The sequence below is a fragment of the Suricata suricatta genome, chromosome 10 (assembly GCF_006229205.1).
Source record: "Suricata suricatta isolate VVHF042 chromosome 10, meerkat_22Aug2017_6uvM2_HiC, whole genome shotgun sequence".
Taxonomy (NCBI): Eukaryota; Metazoa; Chordata; class Mammalia; order Carnivora; family Herpestidae; genus Suricata; species Suricata suricatta.
The window spans coordinates 46,089,372-46,112,152 of NC_043709.1; the positions used below are offsets into that span (position 1 = coordinate 46,089,372).

Consider the following 22,781-nt stretch of genomic DNA (forward strand, 5'->3'; position numbering starts at 1 on the left):
CCATCCTTCAAATATTTAGAGTTTATTTGGTATAAATGTTAGAAAAGAAAAGTTGCCTTTTTCAAGTAAAACTCATCAAGAGGTAGTGTTGTGAGGTGGTCACAGACAGGGCTCTGTGTTAGACAGGTTGGCGTCTTGCTTCAGCTCTACTACTGATTTGACTGTCGGCAAATTATCCAGCTTCTCTTTGCCTTAGTTTCCTCTGAAAAATAAGGATAATGACAAAATGCCCAACTCATACAGTTGTTGTACGTGGACTATGATAAGCATTCATTAAAATCTAAAATGTGTGTGTGTGTGTGAAATTATTTTTGAGTAAATGACTAATAAATATTACCTGCTATCATCATCATCTTGCGTCATAGCTTCTGCAAATATCAGTTATTTCAGTAATAAAGAAAAAACAGTTATTTCATTTTTTCCTTTACTACCTGCTTTGGGAAACCTAGAAAGGTCCACATCCTGATGCTTATTCTTGCTCTAGTAAGAATTTTACAGCATCAGTCATAATTATGGTCTTCAATAGGGACAATCAGTGTAGACTGGAGGCCAGGACAAGAAAGTAAGTAGATTCACTCTTAAGCCTGCAAGTCTGAACATGGGAACAAGGGCAGGGGACTTGTGTTCAGGACTGAATTTGGGACATCAGCTTACATGGGAGAAGGAGGTAAAAGGGGTGTGAAGGGAGAAAGAAGTATGGAAATACCATTAGACAATTGTTTGTGCTGAATCCAGAATCCTGGGTATGTAGGGCTCAAGACAGGCAGTCAATGGGACTTAAATCACCAATACCTGGAAGGTCTTTGTATACAGTTGGCATTCAAGATAGTCATCAGCTGATATTCGTGTCTCAGTCATGAGGACACTGGGATTGAGAGGCAAGAAATCCAGACTCTTCAGAAAATGAGGTACCAGAAGGAATTTGGTTTAAGGGAAACTGGTGAAAGGAGAAATCGTAAGGAAAATTGGGAAGATACAAGGATTTATTTCAAGGGAATGAGTTAAGATTCTCTTGGGCAGGACCACTCCTAGATACAGGGCCCAATTTGAGTCACTTGGTATGAGGATGTCAGCACCATTCTAGTGGCGCAATTTTACATGATTGCAAGGGAGAGAGGTGCCTGCTGGCCCGTGGGGCCATATGTTTACTATCTGTCTTCTTGGAACTGGAGCCATTCATGAGCTTCCAAAGTGATTCCAAAGGTACAGATACCAGAGCTCTTTGGGGCATCTGGCCGACCCCTCTGGTTGAGGAGGAAGGGTTGGGGGGTATGGTGCTGAGAAGTGCCCCAAATAGGAGAAATGGAGACCAGTATCCACACAAATCCTGGTCTAGTCTTGGGTTCCATGCACTGAATGGAGACTAGAAATTTTTGAGGAAGGTACTACAAAGAAAAGAAGAAATGCATGACTGCCCAGCTTCAGGGCCCTGCTTGCCTAGGTGCAAGAGTGATACTTAACTTAGGTCAGAGTGGAGCCAACACCCATATATTAACTTATTTAGTTAGAATTATTGTCTGGGTATGGGCCTGGTCTAGAGAAGGGTTGACCCTAGTTATAGCTGTTAAATGCACATAGTGATGATAACCTAGACCCGTGGTTCTTGGTGCTGGCTGCCCTGTAAAATCAACTGAGAAACTTTAAAACAGAACAACACACAGACACACACCCACCCACCCACCCACACACACATGCTCCTTGGGCTCTCAGACCAATTAAATCACAGTCTAAGGGGTGATGGACTGATATGATTTTTTAAAAAATCTCCCCAGGTGGTTCAATGTACAGCTAGGACTGAGAACCACTGCTCTAGATGTTCCTCACCCATCACCATTTCTCTGTGATGGCATTCATTGTTGCCACTTGATTCCTGGTAATCACTTTAGTTTCTGATTGCAGATAACTGTGCTCTCCAGCCAATTCTGGATTATCTACAATTGGGGAAACTTCACCTACTCTTTACTTCTATCAGTCACAGTAGCTAAATAGATCTTAGCTCACCCCTTCCTAAAACTCTGACTTTGGTCTGGTGCTCTCTGCAGCCTGGTGTTTCTGTTTTGCATGCACTCTATTATATATTTTAATTCAGTCAATATTCAGCAGTAACCCTTGGTATTCTTGGAATCAAACAGTGAGTTGCTTGACTTTGAGACCCTTCATCATATGCTTTTGCTAAAAATACTCTGTGAGCTCTTCTTATTTTTTAACCATAAAGTAAATAAAAAGTAATTGGTTTAGAGATTTTGGAGATGCCTTAAAATATCATAAACCAGAATGAAAACCAATGCTATAAAAATATCTTTCAGACAGCCTCTTCTCCACTCTCCTGCCCACTGCTCCCTTGTGGTTTATTCAATAAACTTCTCTCTCCTTAAAAAAAAAAAAAATCTTATCCCTTTAAGATAACAAGGAAAACCGTAACAGAAGACTTACCCTCAGCCCTTTCTAAAAGCTTATCCATGCAGATAGGAAAATGTCCCAAAAATTTGGAGGTGTTTCCCTCCCCATGACAAGGAAAGTCTACTATAAGCAAAAAGCCCTGACTTACTTTCTCTCCCTTTCTTTTTCTTTCTTTCTTTCTTTCTTTCTTTCTTTCTTTCTTTCTTTCTTTCTTTCTTTCTGCCTGCCTGCCTTCCTTCTTTCTTTTCTTTTTTTTCTTTTCTTTTCTTTTCTTTTCTTTTCTTTTCTTTTCTTTTCTTTTCTTTTCTTTTCTTTTCTTTTCTTTCGTCATTTAAGTCCTTAGATAGCTTCAAGGTGCTCCTGCTGCTACCAGAATAGCTTTTAGCCCCAAAACTCTGATTTTTATCAGGAACTGAAACAAACTACAGTTGCTGCTTAATTAGGAGAAACTACTTTATTTCACAAAATCCTTTCTCAGCAAAGTATCCATCTACCAGTTTTGTAAGTTCTCTCATAAAGATGCTAGCCTGGAAAGCCAACAGCATTTATGTGTGGCCTTCCTGTGATATTTTAAAAGTCACTCAGAAAAGCTGACATCTTAATACTACTTTTTATGTATGAAATACCTGTATATCCTTTATCTCCTTAAAGTCTGACACCAACCTGGTGAGGGGCAAGGCATGTGTGTCTGGTCCTGTTTCCTTTTTTCTGTTTTACAACTGAAGGAATGAGATTTAGATGGCTTATGTGGCCCTGTGGAAAACACACAATGAGTCATTCATATATATGTCATATCAATATATCATATATTCATATATATGTATGATTTATTATAAATAAGGAATTAGCTCATTTGGTTATGGAGGCTGAGTAGTCCAAAGATTGGTCAGCAAGCTGAAGACTCAGGAGAAGAGATGGTACAGCTTCAGTCAGAATCCCAAGGCCTGAGAACCAAGAGGCCAATGGTACAAGTTTCCTCCCGTGCCTGAGTCCAAAGTCAGCAGAAGGAAAGTCTACTATACCAGCATCCCAGCCTGAAGATAGGCAGAGAATCAATTCTCCCTTCCTCCGTCTTCTGTTCTGTTCAGGCCTTCAACAGATTGGATGAGACCCCCCACACTGGGGAGGGCAAGTTGTTTTACTCCTTCTACCAATTCAAAAATTAATCTCATTCAGAAACACCCTCCAATTCATCTTCCCATATAATATTTAACCAAATATCTAGGCATCCCATGGCTCTGTCAAGTTGACACAGTCAATGAACCTTTACAAGCACCCACTTAATTGTGTATACCTCTCAGTACTAGACATTCCTGGAATTGCCCCCTTCTTGTGTCACTGTTAGAGATCAGAAGCTTAGCTTGTCCTTTTGGATCCCACGTAAGCTGGCTGTGGTGGGCAAGTCATTTCATCTCTATGGTCTTCAGTTTTCTCAACTGTAAAATTACAGGGGTTAGGTTGAGATGAATTTGTAGGACACTTAGAACTTGAAAGTGGTGTTTCTGTGACTCTATAGTTGAATTCTAAGATTTAAAAACCAATTTGATTTCTGTTTCATTCAAAGCTGTGTTCTGAGGTCCAATAAAAGTATGAATATTACAGGTACTTACTCATCAAGTAAACTTCACATGAAGGTGATAATGCTATATCTGTAAACCAAAATGTGAGTCTATTATGTGGTTAGCTTTATACTGAGTACCATGATAGGTAAAATTTGTAATACCATTCTTGCACCAAGGAACTTAACCATCTGTTGGTGAAAAGGTTAGCACCTGAGAAATCCTGATATGACTGAGGGGTGCCTGGGTGGCTCAGTCAGTTAAGCTTCTTACTCTTGATTTCAGCTCAGGTCATGATATCAGGGTCTTAAGATGGAGCCCTGTGTTGGGCTCTGTGCTGATAACCCAGAGCCTGCTTGGGATTCTCTCTCTCCCTCTCTGTCTGCCCTACCCCCATTTTGCTCTCACTCTCTCAAAATAAATAAATAAACATGACAAAGTATTAAAGAAAAAAAAGAAATCCTGATGTGACTTAGACCAAACTAATGACTACAGATACCATTAGAGAGTGGTAAGTCAATGAGTCAGGCTTCCCCTAAAGAAGGAATTAGGGCTTGGGCTGGGTTTAAAAAACAAAATAAACAAAAAATGGGAATAATTTGGATAAACATAGGCAAAAGAAGAGAACTTTTCAGGCCAGGAATAAACAATAGGAAGAACAATCATTCATATGCCAGTGAATGGACCAGAAAGATGTATTTAGAAAGCAGACTGCAAATAGAAAAAGGCAACATGAAAATTGTGTATAAGGAAGGTATCATCTGGCACCAATGGGAGGATGGATTGACAGGTTCTCAGAAACCAGCTACCTTTTCCTGAGTGCCTACTACATGACAGGCTCTGTGATAGAATTTTATGTTATCTAGAATGGTTGCAACAGTCCTCAAAGTAGGCTTTCTTATCTCTCATTTTACAGATAAGGAAATTCAAGGTCTAAGAGATCAAGAAATAGTCCAATCCAATTGATAGGAGGCTCAGTAGAAATTCCAACCCAGTCTGGGGTGATTCCTTAATAACCCCTTATTCCACATTTCAGACTGCCCCTCACCAAACCAGAAGCTGCTGCCAGCTTCAACAAATCAGCCAAAATTTTACCATTTGGTGGATTTTGCCACTGTGGCCTCTGGTTACCGAACAATTGATTACTGTGCCTGGTGGTGATCTAATTTAGTTGCTATGAATGTTTAACTTAGTCAGCCACTTGGTGGTTAGCCCTGAGGACAGATCCAGTGTGTGGCAAGCAATGTGATGGAGGGCAGAGAAGGCAATCAGAGTCATAAGTGCTCTCCTTATTGACTCCCAGAGGCTAACTGCAGCAACAGGCCCTGTGAAAGAGCTGCTGTAACCATATACCAAAGGCTCGTCCTTTATCTGTGCCTAATGTGGAAACATCGTTAGTCACACACCAGCCATTTCAGTCCTGGGTTCCTGGCCTTTGAATACACATTAAAAACCAAATTCGAATCCAAACATTGCAGGCATTTCCATGAAATTCTCTGCAATCATACAGAAGATCAGAGGGAGATCCTGAAGTAGAAGTTATGGTTTATGGATCTCCGTGTGTCTTTTGTTAGTTTCCTGAAGAATCAGAAGAGAGGTGGTAGTATGTTTGATGGGGGAGGCAGGATACCAGTTCTGTACAAAAATGCCTATTAAATTATATCATAAAGGCAAATCTTTGTATCAATCTTATTTCCAGAAAACCTTGTCTTTTCTTTTTTAAAAAATAGGGATTCAGTACCCTGTGTCCTACATCACTGATGCAGCTCAACCCAGACATAAACAGTCTGATTACATCACTGCCACACATCCAACTAGCTTCTCTACTGAGACCTTCCGAAGTATTAATTGCAGTTGCAAATTAATCATTATTCTAACTGAGCCAGACTCTTATTTTCCTCTTGAAGCTTGTCATTAGTAAGCTTGCTTGAATTGGTTAATACACCATCAATGCAAATTATTATTCCACAATACTTTACTGAACACACACAATTCTTTTTTATTATGCATGTATTGCATGGACATTTATAGGTGAAAAAGTCATAATTAACCACTTATTCTAAAATTCTGCTTCCATTCCTTTGCTACATGTTACATCTTCATTAGTTTAGGATTTTTATCAGGATCTCCTTTTCTTTCACACTGAAATCTAAAATGAAAGCCATGATGGTTTTGGTCTTTTCAGAAAGTGACTTATTTCAGAAAAGAATATCAGTAAATACTTTGTAGGAGCGCATTTCAAATGTAATATTTCTTTTCTGCTTTTATGTACATTAACATAGTTCTTATAACAGTCTCACCATGATAAAAATAATTCAGCAAAACCGGTCATTAATCTATCAAGATGAGCAAGTATAATTTCCCTATTTTCCAGAAGTTTCCATAGATGGAACTAAGAGTTTTTAATGAAAGTGCCTCATCAAGAATAGATAGAGGAGAGTTGCTCTTTTCATTTGGGAACCAGTGGGACCTGGGGTCTAACCAGGAGAAGGTCTAGCATTTTGCATAGAATCCTTCACTGGGGTGAATCAGGCACTGGGTATACTGATCTGGTCACACCTACTGATAAGTAGAGGTCCTAACTGGTAAGCTTGGATGTTCTATGGGTTCTAGTTTGGACTGGGTATTGAAAAGGAGAGAACCAAAGTACAGAGATGGGAAGCAGTTTGATACTTAGCAGCTGTCCACTTTTTCAAAGAGATAAAATCTAAAAAGAGGTGGCTTTTACCAACACCATCCACGATGTCTGTCTTGTTTGTCTTGTCCGTCTTCTTTTCTAGAGATATTTTCGCTGACACCAACCCCCTACTTGGGACCTTTCGACTGTGGTGCATGGGTTGGTCCCCCGCAGGGAGCTGTGGGCCATACTGGCAGGCCATGGCTCTGGTGTGCCGGGCAGCTCTCCAGAGGGCTGGCCAAATTCAGGTGGACTCGGAAACCACACCGGCTGCTTGGGTACTGGGGACAGAGTACTCTGCTCCTTTTGGCCTAGCCTCCGAGGGGCAGCAGTGTCCTCTCTTTGAACTCAAGGTTCTGTGTCTCCTTCTCTCTCTGCCCCTCCTCCTCTCATGCTCTGTCTCTCTGTGTATCATAAAATAAATAAAACATTTAAAAAATTAAAAAAAAATCCAAAAAGAGTCAAAAATCCAGGCATGAGTCAGCAACTAGCTGATTTATCAATGAGCCCCCAACTTGGGATTCAAGGGACAGACCTTATTCTTGGAAGAGCTGTCTCAAAGCCAGGCTCCAGGCTCAAGAGGGGATGGAGTACCAGCAAAGCATTCTAGAACCTCTGCCCTGTACACATGGAGAACTCTCTACCCATTATTGTACTTATCCCCACTGTGAATACTAGTTTAATGTCTTCCCCATAAGTTCTATGAGGGGAGAGACTCAGCCTGTATTGTTCACCTGAGTGTCTTGTGCTGGTCACCACCTCAGGCTAGGCTATTACAAGTTCTTACCTAGATCATGGCTGTAGCCTCCACACTAGTCTCTCCACTTCTACTCTTTCATTGTCCAATATAATCTTCACACAACACCCAGTGGGTTTTTCAAAATGGGGATCTGATTTTGCTGTCAGCCTAACTTATAACCCTTCAATGGGGTGCCTGGGCGGCTTGGTCGGTTAAGGTCCGACTTTGGCTCAAGTCATGATCTCATGGTTTGTGAGCTTGAGCCCCGTGTTGGGCTCTGTGCTGACAGCTCAGAGCCTGGAGCCTGCTTCAGATTCTATGTCTCCTCTCTGCCTTTTCTCTGCTCTGCTCTTTCTCTCTCTCTCTTGCTCAAAAATAAATAAATAAACATTTAAAAAGCCTTTCAGTGATTTCCCCCTTTGCCCTCAGGATAGAGCCCAAATCCCAAGCATCGTTTCCAAGCCAAGCCAGCTACCCTGGCTTCTTTCAGTTCTTCATGCTACACTCTTTGACACCTCCTCCCCAAGCACCCTTTCAGCTAGCTAATGCCATCTCGTCCTTCAGCTCTCTGCCTAACCATCATTCCTTGGGAATCCTTCCTTGAAACCCTGGTCTCCCTGGTATTCACTCCAATAGTCCTTCTTTTTCATAGCACTTCCCCAGGCTTATTACTGGTATCAAGTTATTCACTCACTGGTATCATTTTTTAGTTCATGTTTGTTCCTTCAGTTCGATTTATAAATTGCACGAGTGCAGGGAATGTACCCATTTCGCTCAGTCCAGAACATAATAAGAACGCTAAGTATATGTTGAATTAGCTCACGAATACTTTAGGTACTAAGTGAAGTAATGAGAATTGGAGCCAGGAGAGGGCTGAGAAGTGGAGGGCCCTGGGGAAGATGGAATTAGAGCAGCTTCACACAAAGCCACCGAGAGGTGATCCAGATGGGTGTAAGCACCTCCTGCCTCAGCTCAAGGGGCCTCATTTAGCTCTCCCAGCAATGCCGAACTTAGGTACTGATGAATACATTACACCTTCCCAAGATCACATGGTTGGTCTATGGGAGACCCAGGACTCCAAACGGCTATAAGTTCAGATGTTCCCTTTCACACCAAGGAGCTACTTTTCTCTTATGTAAGAACAATCAAGCAGCAGATAAATACTTACTAAGTCTGCCTGGGACATCTGTCTTGCTTTTGCCCATCTCATTCTCAGTAACAGCAGCATCTGCGTTACTCATTTATTCTTCAGTCATGTCCAGCTTGGGGCCGGATGATGATGGATAATACCTAGAGGTTTGTGAACATCTGCATCCCAGGCTTTGCTGGTGGTGATTGTCTTCAGCTGACTCCTGTGGGCTTTGCCGTGGCCGGAATGCTACTCAGGAAGCCAGATGGGAGCTTGGTCATACTGCGAAGACACCAGTGCCAGACGAAGTGGCAAAGCAGACAAGCAGAATGGAATATGGATGTTCCTGTCTTGGGAAACGCTTGGCCAGCAACAAAACAGCAGGCTCAGAAACAAGGGTCAGAGGCAGTCTGTGCAGCAGAGGGTCAAGTGGCATCCTTCAGGCTGGATGGAGCGCATCAGCCACATTCCTACACAGACTGGGGACTCCAGCAGAAGAAAGACACTCTCCATCTTTTCACTTGCTTCAGTATGAAAGCTTTCTGTGAGAGGATTTCTGTGGTATTAAGGGGGACGCTCTCCCGCCATGTATACTGTATACTACCAAGGATATGTTAAGGATTGGAAATATATTGCCTACTCATTCTTTGCACAGTTTTGTTTTTATTGATTAAAGGACTTGCAGTCGGTGTCTTTTTTGGTTTGCCTCATTGATTCACAACCTTGATTTCAAATCACCCTGTAAAAATAGAATTCACACTTAATGAGAAAATCTTTCTTTTTGGAAGCAGTTTTTCTCCAGCTCGTTAGAAATTGTAAAATCCTGTCTGCTTCAATTCCACGGCACTGAAAATACAGTTTACCCGATGAAGGTCTTGGACTATGATACCTCTTATTACCCTTTAAAAATTTGCCTAGAACTCTCATTTCTAGCCATTTACACAAAAATCTTTTTCTATGCTTTGGTCCCTTTTCAAACAATTGTAAAAGCTTTATTTCAAATATCTTTGCTAATTTCTTCTTTTATTTAAAAGGTTTTATCCCAAATGGCCCCACTCAAATAGATGTCTTAAACAAAAAGGTAAATGGCTATAGGAAGATAAGGACAAACCATCCCTTAACAGACTGTGGGATGTTCCTCATGTGTCCTTGGCAAAATCTAGTTTTTATATCTAGGTAGGCAATACCTGCAGCCATATATGAATATGTTTAGAATCAACCTTTGAAATGTTGAACTACTGACTGTTTTAAATGTAAGTCAAAGGGTGCCTGGGTAGCTCAGTTGGTTGAGCATCTGAATTCGGCTCAGGTGATGATCTGTGGTTTGTGAGTTCAAGCCCTGCATTGGGCTCTGTGCTGACAACTCAGAGCCTGGAGCCTGCTTTGGATTCTGTGTCTCCCTTTCTCTCTGTTCCCCCCGACTCTCTCTCTCTCTCTCTGAAATAAATAAACATTAAAAAAAATTTTTTTTAAATAGTAAGTCTGAGTCATTTTAGAAAGGAGGTTACCTAAAATGCTCATTTTTCCGCACTATATTTTTGGAAGCTATTATGGACTTAAGATATCCTTTAAATAAGGCATTATATTTATTATTTATCTCAAGCCCTCTTTCCCCTTAGTTGTGCACTTTCTTTTTTTATTTTTATTTATTTTTTTATTTTTTTTAATGTTTTTTATTTTTTATTAATTTTTGACACAGGAGAGACAGAGCATGAGAGGGGAAGGGTCAGAGAGAGAAGGAGACACAGAACTGGAAGCAGGCTCCAGGCTCTGAGCTAGCTGTCAGCACAGAGCCCGATGCAGGGCTCGAACCCACGAATGTGAGATCTGACCTGAGCTGAAGTCAGAGGCTTAACCGACTGAGCCACCCAGGCGCCCCTATTTTTATTTTTAATGTTTACTTATTTTTGAAGGAGAGAAAGATGGAGTGTGAGTGGGAGAGGGGTAGAGAGAGAGGGAGACACAGAATCTGAAGCAGACTCTGGTCTCTGTGCTAATGTGGGGCTCAAATTCACGAACTGAGATCATGACCTGAACCAAACTCAGACGCTAACTGACTGAGTCACTCAAGTGCCTCACTTGTGTACGTTCTTAAAGCAGGGAACATATTAACACAGCATCAGTTCATTGATTTGGGGGTTCTATTCTTGAAACAAAAGGTTACACTTTCTCACAATCATCTAATTTTTTGATCTAACATTTACCATTTAAATTAAGTGTCATAGAATCTCAACATTCGCAAGGCCCTGCTGGAATTTGTCTGGATGGCATAGGTGCCCTTTACTCTCAGGAAGTTGGCTTTGGGCATCAGTAAAAGGCTCTCAGCCCTGGGCATGGAGCTCTTCATGTCTCCTTCTGAACTTGCTTCCTGTGTCTGTCTTGCAAACCCCAGACTCCCATTGTTCTCATTCTTGTCTCTAGAATCTGAAGCTTTAGGTCCTTCTTGGCTTCCTGGCAGGTTTCTGGTGAATGTGTATTCCATTCATCTTTGCTTTGGCTAGCCTGAGCCTAATGCCAGACTGTGGCTCCCTTTGGCTCCATTTCCTCCTCAGGCCAGTCTGACCCACCTTGGGAAAGAAGAGACAAAATTTATTTCCCAGTGTGAAACATAACCATCATCTGATCTGTGTTTTGATACTGTTTTATTCATTCAACAGATATTTATTGAGTAATTATACTCTGCCAGGCCAGTGCTGGGAGCTTAGTACATTAACTTTCAGGTCCCTGTCACTCTCCCCACTCACTGACTAGTGGGGGAGATTGACGTTAATGGAAAAGTCACACAAATATGTGCATAAATAATTACAGACTGATAGAAAGAATGGTATAGGATGCATTCAAACCCTGGCAGGGTGACTTGATCTATGAAGGAAGGGGGAGGAGAAAAGAGAATGGAATGATTTTTTTAGACACATTCCTGTTATGCAGCTTAATCCAGCTGCTTTCAATCCTGGCTGCACATAGAATCTCCTGTGTAGCTTTAATAAATAGCCAACCTTAGCCTTCACCCCCCAGAGATTCTTTGTTTTTAAGATTGCTTATGATTTTCTCAGGGATGCCTGGTGGCTCAGTCAGTTGAGCATCTGACTTCAGCTCAGGTTACAGTGCACGAGTTTGAGCCCCAAGTAGAGCTCTGTGCTGACCATTCAGAGTCTGTAGCCTGCTTTGGATTCTATGTCTCCCTCTCTTTCTGCCCCTCCCCAACTTGTATTCTTTCTCTCAAAAATAAATAAAAAATTAAAAAAATACTTCCCTGGCAGGGGAGACACCATGATCACGAAGACAGTTTTCCCAGGGCGAGGCCTGTCCATTGCACTCTGGGTATGCTGACCCCTGCAGTTTCCCCAAATGTGGGAAACTCAACTGCATAATTTGTGGTAGTGGGGGAAATTTATTTTAAAAGATTCTCTCTCTCTCTCCCTCTGCCCTCTTCCCCCGCTTGCATTCTCTCTTTCTCTCAAAAATAAATAAATAAACATAAAAAAATATAGATGAAACCAGAAAATGAAATAACTTCAGTCCATTATTAAGGAAATTAACTTAGTTATAAAGATTACAATTATGCTTCTGAAAATGGAAATGGTTATTTTAAAAGTTGCTATTTATTTTTATTACCTGACCTACCACAGATTTATTATTTTCTTAAATGACAATTATCTTGCTTTTCCCAAATAATCAAGAAATTGGAGAATTTCTTTGTTGGCTCATTTTCCTATTAATAACTAGAACTTTACTATCCACAATTTAAACTATATCAATCATATACTCTCCAATAACTTTTTTCTTTGAGTTTCCCAAAGGACTGGAGACCAAGGGAGCAAGTTCAGTTATCTTACACGGGAACACAATCAACTGAAAGTAGAGGTACACCGTGGGGCAGGGTGGTGCGTGATGGGGGGCAGGAAGGTAAAGATAGTGTTCCCACAACATGCAAAGCTAGTACCAGTATTTAAACAGCATTAGGTGGATTGAAAATCTCTCCTAAATATCCTTTTTCTATAATTTCTCATATTTCTAAATATAAATTATCATTAGCAAGTAATTATGGTTAATAATAATACTGTCGCTTAATTTCCTGCCAGCTAAGGCCCAGCAGTGTTGAAGCAGGCTGAACTCAAGAGTGCGCAATTTTAGAACTGAACAATTAAACGCAGAGAAGATGGGAGTAGAGGTTACCATGGCAACCTGATCCCACAACCCTGTGTGTGGCCATATTGTTCCAGTGTCTGAGTCACAGAGGCTGGTTATTATGATTTACAATACAGGCAATATTTGGGTACAGATAGTTTAGAAAGGACAGGTACTTTGGAACCTGCAGAAAAGGATTATATGATTTTCAGCCAGGTGACACTGAATTAATGAAAATAATTAGTTGTTCATGACAGTGTGCTATTTTAATCTATTCCATAAAAATAATGGAATTATTGGCTTTGTAAAAAGAATTACATTGAAATTTAATAATTAAGTATAATTGTATAACTAGTCTAACTAATTCATTCAACAATACTGATTAAATCCTAGTATTTTCCAACTCTGCTGTAGGGGCTGGGATTCAGTGAACAAAATAGGGGAGGCAAATAATAGATGGTAAATAATTTATGGCATTAAATGTGTTAGAATGTGGTAAGGAACATGAGGACAAAATAAAGCAAGACAGGGTGATTGGGAATGCAAAGGAGAGTAGGGGTACAGTATGATAGTTTTAAAGTGGGTTCTCAACGAAGGCCTCATGGAGAAGATGCCACTTGAAGAGACTAAAAGGTTGGGGTGGGGCTGGGGAGCCATGCAGACACGCGGGAACATTCCAGGCAGAGGGAATGCCAGTGCAAGACTCTGAGGTTGAGGCACGCTTGCGATACTCAAGGAGCAGTAAAAATAACTGCAAAAGAGTGAGTGAGAGCAGGGATAGTAAAAAGTGAGATCAGTAGTAACTGGGCAAGATCCTATAGGGCTTGGCAGGTCACTGAAAGTGTTTCAGCCTTTATGCAGAGAGAAATAGGCAGCCGTTAAAAGATTTTGAGCAGAGGAGTGACATGAGCAGTTGGGAGCCAATAGCAATAAGTAAGGGGAATGGGGAATTATGATGACCAAGGAGTTAGGAATAAAACTGGGGCAAAGCAATCAGATTTTGGGGATATTCTGAAAGTATTTACAATAGAATTTCCTGGTGGATTAGATAAAGGGTATGAAAGAAAGGAGAGTCAAAGATGACTACAAGCTTTGGGGCCTCGGTGACTAGAGTAATTGAATTGCCATCATTTGAGATGTGGAGGGCTGTGGATGGAGTGAGCTTGGTGTTGGAGACAGAGTGGAGTGGGAGAGCAGAACAAAGACATCTAGTAGACATACAGGTAGGGAAAGAGAAGGCAGATGGGTGTACACGTCCAGAGATGAGGGCAGAGGCCTGGCTGGAGGTGTACAATTGGGAGTCATAGGGCAAACAAGGCCATAAGATCAGATGAGACTACCGAGGGAAAGAGAAGAGACAGATGGAGCCGTAGAGCACTATGCCAGTCAGATGCCAGAGGAAAAGATGGGGCCAGCGAAAGACTAGGGAGGACCCAGAGAGATAAAAGCAAAACCAAGAGAGTTCAGAGGCCCAGAAACCAAAGAGGAAAGTATTTCCAGGAAGAGGTCATCGGTGCCCTCGATTCACCACAGTGATGAAAGTGAAACCTAATTGGGGTGCATATGAGAGAATAGCAGTCAAGGAATTAGAGACCACCACCACAGCTCTTTGGAGGACTGTTGTTTTGGAATGTCAGCTAGAGGGAAAGTGGGGTCATGAGAAGTTTTTTATTTTATTTTACTTTATTTTATTTTATTTTATTTTTAAAATTTAGATAGATTTAAGATGGATAAAACAGCATGCTTTTATACCATGTGTATGTGAAATTATTACTTTATATTCCTGATTATTTTATATTGAAATTTATCTTCCCAGACCCTGTAAGCCCTTTCTCTAGGACCTCCAATTAGTTATGCCTTTGTCCCTTCACTTGGGATATGGATACTTTCCTGAAAGCATTAGTGTTTTACTCAGCCTGGATAACATGGTCTGTCTTTCTTTTTCTTTTTTTTTTTTTAACATTTATTTATTTTTGAGAGACAGAGAGAGACAGAGCATGAGCAGGGGAGGGGCAGAGAGAGAGAGGAAAACACAGAATCCAAAGACAGGCTCCATGATCCTCGAGCTGTCAGCACAGGGCCTGACACTGGGCTGAAACCCACAAAACCAGGAGATAATGACCTGAGCTGAAGTCAGATGCTCAACCGACTGAGCCACCCAGGCACCCCACACAGTCAGTCTTTCAATCTAGAATTTCTCATCAATATGGAGTATAAATTAACATCGGGCCCCAGCCAGACCCTTGGCGCTGTGCCCCATTTCCTGTATCTTTTGTTAGTTACCTATTGAATCGATCTATGGATTGTTTTAGTGTAGGCCAAGTGGGGCCTTTTGCAAGACGTATGCTCCTGGCCAAAGGAGGGGATGGTTGTGAAATCCTGCATCGCCCTGCAGCCCAGCACAGAGGCAGAGCTTGCAGGCAATCAAGAGAGGGGTGTGTCTTTCACAGAACAGTGGCAGCAGCTGGCGTTTGCAGGAAGGCACATCGGAGAGATGAAAATCTCTTTAAAAATCTGTTCAGTGTGACGATGATCTTGGAGGGTGAGCTCTGAGAAATAATAGGCAGAAACTGAGAATCCTGTTCTGTGTGCACAAAACCCTGCTGCTGGATTTGGCCATTCAGAAGCTGACAGGGAGAGAGTGAGGCCCCAGTGAGGGAAGGGGACAGGAGAGTAGATGGAGTTCAACCTGGTTATCGAGAGAAGAGGAGCCACACTGTATTGGGATGGAGATGTTTTCTTTGCTGCCCATGGACACCAGGTGTAGCTTTGAGTTAATCATGCTCCTTGGCTTGTTTGAGATCTTCGTCCCCAGCCCCACCTAACCATCCTCTCAGTGCCTTCCTGAGTGGGGCAACTTATAGTTCTGACAACACACACACACACACACACACACACACACACAGTTTAAAGTTAGCTCATAGTCATAAAACTATGCCAACATATAGTGCTTATTCCATTTTGAGGGTTCAGTTGTCAATCCTTTTGCTATTTTCATAAAGTTGTGAGTTAAAGAATACTACTCAGGTATAATTAAAGGCAGATTGAAACTGGTGGTACTGGGGCACCTGGGTGGCTCAGTCAGTTAAGCATCTAACTTTGGCTCAGGTCATGCTCTTGCAGGTCGTGAGTTCTAGCGCTCCATCGGGTTCTGTGCTGACAGCTCAGAGCCTGGAGCCTGCTTCAGATTCTGTGTCTCCCTCTCTCTCTGCTTCTCCCTCCCTCTCAAAAACAAATAAACATTAAAAAAAGAAACATTAAATTAAAAAAAGAAACTGGGTTGCACCAACTAACAATGATAGTCAAGATTTTGATGCCCGGGGTGAGCATTTACTCTCCCATTCACTAAATATTTACTGAAAAGTCCACTATGTGTTGGTACCATTTTTATTTTTCTTTCAACTTAGAACTACTACATTTATCAAGTATTAACCTGGTGTTTTTCTGACAAAACATCAGTTCTCCAACTCCAACTGGGTGTCCTTCAATTTGATTCAATTTTGACACTCACTACTCAGAGTTAGAGCAGACCTCCCAAATTAGGGACTCAGTCCCACAAAACTGTCCCCGCTTCAGACACCAGTTGTAGAAAGAATGAGGGCCACCAGTACATCTGACCAACTGGATATAAATCAGAGGCTTTCATGATCCCCTCCTCAGGTTCCATAATTTTCTAGGACGGCCACAGAACCCAGAAGCACACTTTACTTATGTTTGCTGATTTATTATAAAGGACACAACTTAGGGACAGCCAATGGAAGAGATGCTTGGGCAAAAGATGCCTCGGAGTTGGGGTTAGAGGGGGGACACAAAGCTTCCACACCCTCTCCAGTCATGCCATCCTTCCAGCACTTCAATGTATTCACCAACCTCATTCAAAAGTTTGTATACAGCTCAATCTCTACCCACATCTTTTCCCAGATGGGTGGGTCTCAAAGTTGTAATTTTCTAATCACATGGTCTTTCTGGTGACCAGCCCCATCTAGTTGATCTAGGGGTCCCACCCTAAGTCACCGCATTAGTGTAAACTCAGGTGTGATGAATAATAAAAGACATCTCATCACTCATGACATTCCAAGAACTTTTAGAGCTCTGTGGCTGGAACCAGAGACAAAGACCACGTAAATTTTTGTATTCCACCACACCACCGTTTGTCGGTATCTCCGATGCACTGTCCAGGTCCCTGGCTCAGGTCTGAGCCTCATTCACTCAACCATGGGGAGTGTTGTTGGCAGTTGACCGCTTTCAGCCTCTGGGAATTGCCATCAGCTGAGGACAGCTGCCTCATCCAATATCACATAATGTCCCTGGGGGATGTCAACTGGCCTATGAGGTGGAAGGCAGAGCTACTCTGAAGGACTTTCCCAGCTCCAGGGCTCACTGTGACCTTTTTCACTGCCCACTTCTGTTTTCTTCCCTCCTGCATACTGATCCTAAGGGCATTCTCTAATAAAACTCCTGCATATAAGCCTCCCTCTCAGAGCCAGTTTCCAGTTTCCCGCCTAAGCGGGCAAGCATTATGCTTGACTCTTTACATGTGACATAGATTTTAATTTTCCTAACAACCCAATAAGGTAGACATTATTGCCACATTAAAGAAGAGAATGCTGAAGACTAGTGAAGTTGAATAAATTCCCCTATGTCCCAGAGCTAAGAAAGTAGTAGAGGCAGGATTTGGCTGAGTCCACTTAACTACAAAGCTATGCTCTTGTCACTGTGACACCTCAACCTACCAGCCGCTTTACCTGTTTTGGGTGCCACCCAGAGCCTGTGCTGATCTGGTGGGAAGCAGGGGAAAGGGAGGCACTGGGGTCAGGTTGGGAGGGTGTTAAGAATGGCTGAGCCGTGAGGAAGCAAGGAAAGCAAGGAAGGAGTCAAGATGGGAGGCTGAAGAAATCCACTCTTCTGCCAAACTGGGGAGGCTGACATTGAGACTCCCTAGGGAGGAAGAGTCAGTAACAAAGTAGTGGAGGAAGAATGAATTGAGGGAGTGAACAAGTTGGGCAGTTTAGCCTTTTTTTGGTTTGTTTTATTTATTTTGAGGGAGAAAGAGAGAGAGAGGGAGAGAGGGTGAGGGAGAGAGAGAGAGAGAGAAAGAGAGAGAGAGAGAGAGAGAGAGAGAATGAGTGGGGGAAGGGCAGAGAGAAGGAGAGAGAGAATCCCAAGCAGACTCTGTGCTGTCTAGCCCAATTTGGGACTAGAACTTAAGAACCATGAGATCAAGACCTGAGCTGAAACCAAGAGTTGGAAGCTTAACAGACTGAGCTTCCAGATGCCTCAGCAATTTAGTATTAATCTGAAACTCAGAATTACTACTCTGTGGACCCTGGAGTGCCACTGGGTGGGCACGTCTTTCAGGGAGCTAAAATATTCCACTTTGGCAGTTTCCTATAAATATTATGTATTTTTGTCATTTAAGAAAATCTACTTTTGGGGCACCTGGGTGGCTCAGTCGGTTGAGCATCTGGCTTCAGCTTAGGTCACGATCTCACAGTTCGTGGGTTCGAGCTCTGCATCGGGCTCTGTGCTGACAGCTAGCTCAGAACCTGGAGCCTGCTCTGGAACCTGTATTTCCCTCTCTCTCTGACCCTCCTCTGCTCGCGCTGTCTCTGTCTCTCAAAAATAAATAAAAAACATTTTAAAATGTTTTTTTTTTAAAAGAAAATCTTTTGTTTCTAGAGTTGCCACCAGTCAGAGTAATTTATTACACAGATACTAGGAAATTTCCATGTATAATTAAAAAGAGGGTTCACTTACCTATTCTACCATCTCGCTGCTAATTCTACATCATTAAATGTTTAATTGTGGTCTGCAGTTTAAAAATACTCCTTTTCACATGAGAAATCATTATGCATCTAGGAGGTGTAGGTTTGCAAGTACATTTATATTTTTATTTCTTCTTACCTTCATGCCAGGCTCATCCCTCCATTAAGCCTTTAAGGAACACTTATTATGTTAGACTGCGGGCAAACAAAAATCAATACAACACAATTCCTGTCAAGGCATTAATAATCTAGTGGGAGAAACAGACATTTAAACAATAACGACAATGAAAAAAGGCACATATAGCAAAGCCCTGAGCGCCCATTGAATGGAACCACTAAATCTGATGAGGATAATAGTCCTAGAGTGGCTTAAGTCACATGTCCCTAAGATTGAAAATCAAGTAATACTGAGAGCAAAACCAGTGTTAAAAAACAAAACTCAACTTAGTAAATTTGAAGATCTAATTGGCTTTACTAAGGGATTCATGAATTGGGCAGCAGCCCATCTAGCAAGTAGAGGGGAGCTGCAAAGGGCTACAGAAAGGAAAAGGTTTCTAAAGACAGGATAAGGAAAACATAAGGAGAAAAAGGGTTATTTTGGGTAAAGTCAACTTTGGGGACAAAAGGGTCTTATTACGTGAATTACTTCATCTTTCTCTGGGGGATAGAGAAGACCCAAGTGACCTTGCTGGTGCTGACCAGAAAATTCCCCACCGACCAGTTAAGACTATATTTCTGGGAGAGGTTGAAAGTGCCATTAGGTTAGGCATTAAACCCTGGTTTGGTGACGTGGCCTAACATAATTGACTCCATTTGGGGTCTGTACTTTTCTTTTTGATACCGGTAAGAATTCACAATGAATAAGATTAGCCATCAGGAAAAATTATCCAGTACGCTGTCTCCTGTGCTTACACTCCTCAGTGATTCCCTGTTGTCCTTGGGAGTAAATTCAAACCTCTTACTATGACCCTCCATCATCCCTGCTTGCTTTCCCAATTTCATCTCAGATTTCCAGTGATTTGTAAGCCCTTCAAAGTTTGAGAATCCCATGGGATCATACATGAGAGCTTGGTGTTTGTGCCAGTCAGAGTCTTTCAGCTGCAAATGACCTAGATCAGCTTTGTGAAGCTGGGGCTAGGATTTGCAAACTGATCTGGGCATTGCCAGCTGGCTTGCTGCTGGGCTCTGCATAGGGGAACTAGAAGGAGATATCTGGGCTGGAGGCAAAAAACGTGACTCCCCCTCTCCTGTGTCCCTCCTGCTCCAGAGAGCCTCACCCCTGCAAAGCTGTTCTGCAGCAGCTGGCCCCGCCCCTGGCAGCAAGTGAATCCAGTTGGCAGTTTTTCCAACATCTGCAGAAGTGGCTTCCTGGTGCCTTCTCAGAGACCCAGCACCAGCAGAAGTCAAAGGATTAAATGTCCCCTTTTCTACATTTTTAAGTTTTAATGATTCCAGCTTTTCCTCTTTGTTCCCCCAGCCTTAGGAGTGGTAGATGCCTTAGGGAAGTGGTTTTCAACCAGGAGAAAGTTTGCCCCCCAGGAGACATTTGGCGATGTCTGGAGAGGTTTTTGGTTGTCACAGTTCAGTGTTAAGTGTAAGCAATGCTACTGTGTCCTAGTAAAGAGCAGCTGGAGAGCCAGCGGGGCTGCTGACCGCCCCACAGTGCACAGGACAACCAACACCACAAAGAATTATTTGGTCTAAAATGTCGGCAGTGTTTGAGCACCTGAGTGGCTCAGAGGGCTGAGGGTTGAGTGCCCAAATCCTCATTTTGGCTCAAGTCATGATCCCAGGCTCGTGGGACTGATCTCTGTGTCAGGCTCTGCTCTGGGTGTGAAGTCTGCTTCAGAACATTACTCTCTCTCCTCACCCCACACTCCCCTGTCTCGGGGCTTCTCCCCTGCTCCCTTTCTCTAAAAAAAAAAAAAAAAAAGTCAACCATGTTGAAGTTGAGAACTCCTTTTAATTTTTCAATTAATTTTATACACAAACAAGTCTTTATATTAGATTCCTTCCAGCCAAATAATTGCATGGTTTTTGGACTGAATCCTGACTGATTCGGCTCTCAAAAATGTTAAAAAAAAGAAATCAGATGACTAGGGGAAAGTGGAAGACACCCATGGTTGAGTCTTAAAAAGTATAGTTGAGTATAAATGACTTTAACCTTCATGTATCATGGTATGAATTAAATACATGCTATCTAAAATGTCTAAAGTGAATAAAATCAAGAGATAGTGGTATTATTTAGGAAAATACAATGTTTTTCTCGGAGTGGTGCCTGAGAGGTGAAGCATGGGATTGTGGCTTTTCATTGTAAGCTCTTCTATACTATTATACTATACTATGCTCATGTATTAGTTTCAAGTTTATTTATTTATTTTGAGAGCAGGAGGCAAAGAGAGAGGGATAGAGAGAATCCTGACTCTGAGCTGTCAGTGCAGAGCCTGACATAGGGCTCGATCCCATGAACCATGAGATCATGACATGAGCCAAGATCAAGAGTCAGCTGTTCAACCAACTGAACCACCCCAGGCATCCCTCCTGGATTATTGTGATTAAAATATTTTAAGGAAGAAAATCCCATTCCTTATGTACTACTCTACAAATATCATACAAGGGAAGCCTCAAGCTGCAATTGACAGATGTGTTTTGTTTGGCCTTCACTGTATTTTTTAAACGGCCAATACTGCAAAAAAAAAAAAAAAAAAAGTAGTGTTTTGCATGAAAATCTAATTTAAAAATATTTTCCTGAAAAATAGAAAATTTGGCAGTAACAAGCCCTCATTTGCATATGGCAGCTACCAGCTATGCTTGAGTGGCTGCCCACCTCAAAGTATGTGTTTTCCGTTTTGCCAAAATCCCCTGCCACTCCCTGCTTCCTTCTTGAGTACTCTTTTTTTCTAAATGTTTTTTAAAATTTATTTTTGAGAGACAGAGAGAGACAGCATGAGCAGGGTAGGGTCAGAGAGAGAGGGAGACACAGAATCTGAAGCAGGCTCCAGGCTCTGTGCTCACAGCTGACAGCCTGAAGACACCCATGGTTGAGTCTTAAAGCTGTCAGCACAGAGCCTGAAGTGAGGCTCGAACCCACAAATTGTGAGATCATGACCTGAGCCAAAGCCGGCTGCTCAACTGACTGAGTCACCTAGGCGCCCCCCCTTCTTGAGTATTCTTGTCCAAGGCTGGCTTTCTTCTTTTGGGCTCCAGGCTTGCCCTGATAGCCATTGGAGCTTGTAAATCCAGATGTACAGTAATCAATCATCCTCATTGTCTTGTACCATGGTATCATCAGCACACAAAGCAACAAAAGGAGTCTACATGAGTCACTGGTTCAGGATTGGCATGAACCTGGTACCACTAATTTTAAGTGAAGGAACAAAAAAGGCTCCTCTTTGCTTTGATTTATAATAATTTATGTGCCAGCTTTGTTTCAAGCAATTTACACATATTAACGCACTTAATCCTCACAACAGCTCAATAAAATAAGTAATAGTATCCATTGTACCAAGAAACCAAGGCCCAGAGAGGTTGAGTAACTTACACAATATCATAGAAGTACCCTCTACAAGTCATCTATTTTTTAAGTTTGTTTGTTTATTTTGAGAGAGAGAAAGACTGCAGAGAGGCGAGAGAGAAAGAGAGAGAGAGAGAGAGAGATTCTAAGCAGGCTCTGTGCTATCAATGCAGAGCCCAATGGAGGGCTCAGTCTCACAAACTGTGAGATCATGACTTGAGCTCAAACCAAGAATCTAAGGCTTAACTGACTGAGCCACACCCAGATGCCCCCACAAGTCCTCTATTTTTATTTTTAACCAATATTAAAAAAAACAATCCATGCAGTTAGTTCAAGTTGGTCTTTGTATTAGCTGGGACTGTTTATGCTCCAAATATCAGAAAGCCAGCTCAAACCAGCTTTAAAACAAAACATCTCAAATGTGGATTAACTGACTCACACGGTCAAAGCACAGGATGTCAAGATTGGCTCTGGCCCCTGAGTGATTGCGTCCAGCCAGTTCTTTTATTCTCTAATTCAGATTCTCTTTGTATGTTGACTGCACTCTTTCAAGTTCCTCAATGTGGTGAGTGTCGCAGGCTGGAAAGGAGACCCTGATATGAAGCTTAATGCTCAGAATGTTTATTAAGGAGGACTGTCAGGACTAATGCCTAGGGAAGGGAAAAGCAGGATATAGGATTTGGTAGAGGAAAAACTCAAGCGAAGGTGCAGACCCAATGGCAGCCGAGGCTGACCACATGAGGAACAATGGAGCTGGAATGGCTGGTCAGAATTGTCCTCCGCTGGACTGAGATGGCCTTGCTCCTGGGTCAATCAGTCTTTTGAATGTAGGCTGCCCAGGGAAGGGAGTGGCCTTGGGCAAGGAGGCTC

At 42.1% G+C, this 22,781-nt stretch overlaps 1 long non-coding RNA gene and 1 other non-coding gene across 2 annotated transcripts; one reads left to right on the forward strand and one right to left on the reverse strand.

Moving 5' to 3' along the window:
* Positions 1-3,488: 3,488 nt before the first annotated feature.
* On the reverse strand, positions 3,489-7,221 carry LOC115304701. Its single transcript, XR_003914567.1, has 3 exons — positions 7,172-7,221; positions 3,695-3,836; positions 3,489-3,547 (listed from the first exon to the last, which is right to left on the reverse strand). It is a non-coding gene; the product is annotated as an uncharacterized LOC115304701 (long non-coding RNA).
* A 4,528-nt stretch (positions 7,222-11,749) lies between these two features.
* Positions 11,750-11,916, forward strand: LOC115305877. The gene has a single exon (XR_003915066.1). It is a non-coding gene; the product is annotated as a U1 spliceosomal RNA (small nuclear RNA).
* The last annotated feature ends 10,865 nt before the right edge of the window (positions 11,917-22,781 follow it).